At 40.6% G+C, this 6,861-nt stretch overlaps 1 pseudogene; it reads right to left on the bottom strand.

Moving 5' to 3' along the window:
* Window positions 1–3,720: 3,720 nt before the first annotated feature.
* LOC111722477 lies at window positions 3,721–5,866 on the bottom strand (annotated as a pseudogene).
* Between the last annotated feature and the right edge of the window lie 995 nt (window positions 5,867–6,861).

The raw sequence follows: 6,861 nt of genomic DNA, 5'->3' as shown, positions 1-6,861 counted from the left end.
CTCTCCTTTCCCTATATTCTTGGGCTATAATTGGGTTATAGCTTTGCTAGGTCATGGAAGAAGCCCAAGTGCCCATTGACCCACAGATGGATTAATAAATTGTGGTATATGTACACCATGGAATACTATGCAGCCCTAAAGAAAGATGGAGACTTCACCTCCTTCATGTTTACATGGATGGAGCTGGAAAATATTCTTCTTAGCAAAGTATCTCAAGAATGGAAGAAAAAGTATCCAATATACTCAGCCCTACTTAGTGAAAATTTTGACTGGATCTAGGAACCAAATTGACCCACAGACAAATGAACAAGAGAAAAACACCCACAGTTTATTACTTTTACACGTCCACAGTGATCTTTATAAGAGAAGAAATTCAGAAGAAGTGGCCAAAGCAAGATGTTTTTGTACTTTTTAGATAAGGAAAGATAAATTTGTGAAGAAATGCAAGACAAAAGGGATCTGGCTAGAGGCGTAAATTCCAGGGAATCACTAGGAGATGTGTAGGGGTGGGGTGTGCACAGCTAGTAGAAGGCAAGATTTCCTTTGGGAAATTTATTTATTCGTGTCCATGGTAGCCCCAATTCCCAGTCTCTGGGGATAAGAGCTATTTCCTTTCAGGTGGCACTGTAGCTCAAAGGAGTAGGGCACCAGCCCCATATGCCAGAGGTGGCAGGTTCAAACCCAGCCCCAGCCAAAAACTGCAAAAAAAAAAAAAAAAAAAAAAAAAGAGCTAATATAGGGAGGCTATTCCTCCTGGAGGAATCTATATAGCTTGCTGCTGTGGGAACAGGCAGTTCAGCTCAACCTTCCTAAAACAGTTCTCCATTTTCATCATTGTTTTCAACTCAAAATAATCAATATACCAATTTGGCATATTTAGGAATGGATGTCCTTTATTCCTTCAACTGTCAACTGTCATTATGGATTTGGAGAAGAATCCCACTCTACCCTTGGTAGAGTGCCGTGGCATCACACAGCTCACAGCAACCTCCAACTCCTGGGCTTAAGCGACTCTCTTGCCTCAGCCTCCTGAGTAGCTGGGACTACAGATATTTTCTGTTTTTTTTTTTTTTTTTTTTTTTTTTAGTGCACCCTAAATTTCTTGCACTACAAGGTGCTCCACATTCATCTTATGTTTTCCCTGTCCCAGATCTAGAGTCAGCCCTTTCCTCAAGTAGTACAACCCAGGAGTTTTTCACCAGCTACTCAATAAACGTGATTTTGAGAACAAATAAAACATGGTCCTTCAGAAAATAGGCTCAGCAAAGCATTGAAGTTCACACAGGAAGATTGTAGATAGCCAGGTACATGGAATACCATGCAGCCATAAAGAAAGATAGAGACTTTACCTCCTTCATGTTTACATGGATGGAGCTGGAAAATATTCTTCTTAGCAAAGTATCGCAAGAATGGAAGAAAAAGTATCCAATGTACTCGGCCCTATTATGAAACTAATTTATAGCTTTCATATGAAAGCTATAACCTAATTATAGCCTAAGAATATGGGGAGGGGGAGTGGAGGGGGGTGATTGGGTGTAGGGAGGGTGATTGAAGGGATCACCTCTATGGTTTATCTCACAAGGGTACAAGTGACTCTCTCTAAAAGTATAATATAAATGTCTTAACACAATAATTAAGAAAATGACATGAAGGCTAAGTTAACCAGTTTGATGAAAATATTTAGAATTGTATAAGTAAACACCACACTATACCCCATAATTGCATTAATGTACACAGCTACAATTTAATTTTTAAAAAAGAAAAAAAAGAGTATACTACTAAGACAAAACTAGTTTTCAATATTCATGTGACAGAAGGATAATTACCAGAACAAAATCATTGGTTGAAGGCCCATGGACATTGTGAGAAATAAAGTACCAGAAAGCTTAGCTTCTTCCCTGAAGTATAAAGAAGTAAGATTATATAGGACAGACAACAATAATTTCTAGAAGTTTGCAATAACCAGAATGTGGCAGGGAGGGTTTCTTCAGCTCATCAGACATGGTACCAGGCTTTCCTGGAAATCTCCCTGGTAGGCCTAGCCTTGGGTAAATGCTTGAAGGACAAATTGAGTGGAGGTGGTTCCATGATACTTGAAAGTATGTTCAACGGCCATGACCCTCTCCAGGGAGAGCAGCATCTGGGGAACTGTTCTGGGAAGAGGCATGAGCCTCTGTTTTATCATTTAATGAGCTGAAGCCAAACTTTTCTCCCCAAATTGTTTTAATTGGCCTTCAAAGAGCTGGCCCCTAATGGTTAATTAGCACAAGATGGAAACTACCTGTGGGAAGAGGGAGCAGTGCCTCTTGGAGTCCTTGCTGCAGAAGCAGAGCCTCCTGGCACAGGCTTCATCTTGCCCTTCACCAAGGTTTCCCCTTGACTCTGCACTTCTATCTCCTTCCCATACCCACCTCCTCCCCACACCCACCTTTTGAGTGAGAGTAGAGGGAGAGACACTGAGGAATAAAACCTGGACCACAGCCATGGCTCATCCCTGAGGCCTCCTTGGGCCCTAGAACTTAGTGAAATATTTCCACTACTCTAGTTCCCTAGATTTAAAATATTTCTGCTCTGATTTTTGGTATCTAGGAATGCTAACTTCCCAATTTCCCATCAGACTTGCCTGCAAGATCATTACTGCTTTTTCAGTACATGATTATTTAGGAAAACAAAAACTCTACTGTGCGTTGTATAGGACACATCCATGCATCAGCTGTGGTACTTTCTCAGTTTGAGTGTGTGATGTAATAATGGGATGGGACACATGTGCAGATATGGGTAATGCAAAGGAGAATATGACAAGGCTGAAATGAACCATATAACTTCAACCACCAACATTTAGTCCATGTTATTGCATTGCATGTTTGTACCGAACCACTTCTAAAATAACATGTTAGTTCAGAAAGATATACCAGGTTTATCACATGTAGTCAGGTTTTGGCACCAGATATGCTCTCCTGGGAGTTCACACACTCCAGTTGGAGAAGCCCTGTACTGTGTGCTTGATTCAAAAAGAAAACAAAACACCAGAAAGTTAGATTGGTGTGTGTATGTGTGTGTGCACATGAGGTAGACTAAGGGTAGGGTTTTGAATGTGAGAAGGTTCTCACAGGCACCAAGGCTTGTTTTGTGTTTTGAGACAGAGTCTCACTCTGTCACCCTTGGTAGAGTGAGAAGTGGTGGAAGAACCCAAAACTAGGGCACAGGAAGAATTACCTACCTCAGTAATGACCAAAGATTTTGACAGTGGTTGAAAACCATCAGTAACCAACAGTTACTAGTTGTACAGCTCTGGGCCAGGTGGCCTTTCTGAGAATCAGAAATGGGAAAATTACATCATCTCCTTCTGGGAGGCTACAGAGAACAGTTGACTCTGAGGAGAACCTTCTCTGAATTCCTTTGAAATTCCCAGATCATTGTGGAACTTGCCTAGAGGTTCCTGAACTGAATTGAAACAGTAGATTCAAATATGTCTGACTCTCAGTTTTTCTTGTCTATTATATGAATGTCTTAGAACTAGCCCCTTTTATAAATAAAAATTAATAGTTTTATGACTTAAAAACAGGCTTATATTCAAAATCATGATCACAATCACATACCACTAATTAGAGGAATAGTCATGGGTGAGTTTTGTCCCTATTGGTACCTTATCTTCTCTGTTTGTAAAATAAAGAAATGTCTGATTTCCAAAAGTCCTTTCAGTGCTAAAACTTTTAAGTTCTAGAATCTGAGAATTAACTTCCTTAGGGCTACATTCATGTCATGATTTCTGAAGCTGTAGATAAAGGAATCGGCTAGGGGTGTCACCACTGTGAAGATGACAGTGGACACAGTGTCCTGAACTGAGTAGGAGGATAAAGCACACATATAGATCCCAGGATTGCTCTGTAAAACAGGAGACCACAACGAGATGGGATCCACATGTGGACAGGGCTTTCCTTATCTCACAGACAGATGGCAACTTTAGTACATTAGAGAAGATGTAAGCATATGAAACAATGATACATGTAAATGGTGTCAGAAATAGCAGTCCACCCACAGCAAAGAACATCAGATCACTGATAAATTTATCAAAACAAGAGAGCTTTAGAATAGGATAAGGGTCACAGAAGAAGTGGTGTACAGCACTCTTGGAACAAAATGTAAGTTGGACCATGAGAATAGTGTGTAGGAGAGTGTGCAGGTTTGTAATGACCAAAGATAAGGTCACCAGGAGGACACAGACTTTAGGCCTTATGCTCCTGGTGTAGTGTAGTGGGCAACAGGTGGTTACATATCAGTGGTAGGCTATCACACCCAAGAGGAAACCATCCATGTTAACATTCCATGTTAATGGAAGTGATGAAGTAGATCTGGATAATACAGCCAAGGTCAGAAACAGTCTTGCTTCCCAAAAGGTGATTAACCAGCATCTTGAGGATAATGACTGATGAAAAACAGATGTCAACACAAGAGAGGTTGGCTAAGAAGAAATACATGGCCTACAAACACATGAAAAAGTGCTCATCATCTTTAATCATCAGAGGAATCCAAATCAAAACCACTTTGAGATAGCATCTAACTCTGGTAAGATTAGCCCACATAACAAAATCCCAAAACTACAGATGTTGGCATGGATGTGGAGAGAAGGGAAAATATCTACACTGTTGGTGGGAATTCAAGTTAATGCATCCTTTTTGGAAAGAAGTTTGGAAAATTCTCAAGAACTAAAAGTAGACTTGCAGTTTGATCCTGCAATTCATCTACTAGTTATATATCCAGATGACTAAAAATCATTTTACAACAAAGATATTTGAACCAGAATGTTTATTATAGCCCAATTCATAATTGCCAAGTCATGGAAGAAGCTCAAGTGCTCATCAACCCATGAATGGATTAACAAATTGTGGTATATATATACCATGGAATATTATGCAGCCATAAAAAGATGGAGACTTTACCTCTTTTATGTTTATATGGATGGAACTGGAGCATATTTTTCCAAGTAAAGTATCTCAAGAATGGAAGACAAAGCATTCAATGTACTCAGTACTATTATGAAACCAATATATAATCAACCTACCCTTTCATACAAATGATAAAGCATAACTATAGCCCAGAATGAAGGAGGAGAGAGAGGAGGATGAGGGGAGGAGGGAAGGCTGGGTGGAGGGAGAGTGATTGGTGGGACCTCACCTATTGTGCATAATGAAAGGGTACATGTCAAATCTATTAAGAGTAGAGTATAAATGTCTTAACACAACAATTAAGTAAGTGAGGTTGTTGCAACCTCCTGGGCCTCTATCGCCCTGGTCTCGATCACCACAGGAAGGAACCAGGCGTGATGCGGATTAGAAGTACAAGCTTGTAGGAGGTGGGCTAGCCCTTCTTTGCAGGATAGCCCAGAGCAACCTCTGCACTAGCCTTTTATTAAGACTGTACAACATAGGTGAGGGGAGTAATTAACAAATGATTACATGCTGAAGGCTCAGGCTCTTTCTCCACAAGGAGCACCTGCGGACGAATGGCCCAAGGGTCCACTCCACAGCTGTAGATCATCTTGCTCAGAGGTCGTCTGACTATTGGCGTCCTCTACATGAGGAGAAAGCTGTTAACCAGTTTGATGTAAGCATTCCAAATTGTATATAAAATCAGGACGTTGTACCCCATAAATGCATTAATGTACACAGTTATGATTTAATAAAAAAAGAAGTACCTAGGCATATGGAGATGACTTTCACAGCTGATGTCCAACATGATGAGAATGTTCCCAGTGATGGTGTCACATCCACAAGAACAGCCCCTAGATAACCTCTTCCTGCATTGCCTGCCCAGAGAGTCCCAGGAGAAGGAATTCTGTGACTCTACTCTGGTTGTCTCCTTCCATGTCTATAGGGGAGGAACACCATATTATAAGATCACATGCCAACATGTGAGCACTTTTTTTTTTAGAACAGTTTACTCATTGGTTAATAATGAACTAAAATTTAAGGCAAATTGTTTTACTTTACGGGTGAAGAAATGGAGGATTGGGTGGCTAGGTGATTCACCCATATTCACAGAGCCGATGAAATTTAGAGTTCCATACCAGCTGAAGTGCTTTTTCCTTCAATGGATTTTGCTATATTTTGATTAGTTATCATCTATTGAAATTTTGATTAGTTATCATCTGTTGAAATTTTAACTCAGTGCCAGACTGTATTATGTGCCACACTACAAACCTGCAAATTTTATCTCTGGCTTTTATATTTTCCAAGAATTTGGAAAATTTGTGGGCTTTGATAAACTTGCTTGGTGGTTTGCTCTCAACATTCTAGCTGCCATGAAGATGGCCTCACTGTAGTTCACAGGTGTTGGGTCTCCTGTCCTGATCACACTGTTCAGGTTGATGTATGCCATTCTTCTTCCTTCTGCTAGTCAAAAGAGCAAAGGCAGTTAGGTCTTGTATCTGGATTTTGCTATTGAATGAAAGGAATTTACTTCTTGGCTAGCCTCCCCTATGCTGAAATCTACTTTTAATCAGACTGATAAAGAAAAAATTCATAGGGCAGGTCCAACAGGTAATCAGGACTAAGAAATTGTAGGCAGAGGGGTCAGGTGCTTTTGAACAGTAAAGGGGAGGAGATAAATTCCCTGAGAGATCAAAGGACTGAGGAAAGGCAACTGTTGTGTGCAGTGGCTTGACTAGCTGAGCAGAGAGTATCGTAGGGAATACTTTTAGGAGATTGGTTGAAGTGCCTCACTCTGTGAGAGTTAAATTAGTGAGATTGAAAGAAAGGTGACAAAGGCCAGGTGTGGTGGCTCACACCTATAATCCCAGCACTTTGGGAGGCTAGGGTGGACAGATAGCCTGAGCTTATGAGTTTGAGACCAGCCTGAGCT

The sequence above is a fragment of the Otolemur garnettii genome, unplaced genomic scaffold (genome assembly GCF_000181295.1).
Source record: "Otolemur garnettii isolate 467f Iridium unplaced genomic scaffold, OtoGar3 scaffold00261, whole genome shotgun sequence".
Lineage (NCBI taxonomy): Eukaryota > Metazoa > Chordata > Mammalia > Primates > Galagidae > Otolemur > Otolemur garnettii.
The sequence above is the reverse complement of the archived record's forward strand: the minus strand, read 5'-3'. Positions and strand labels throughout refer to the sequence as shown.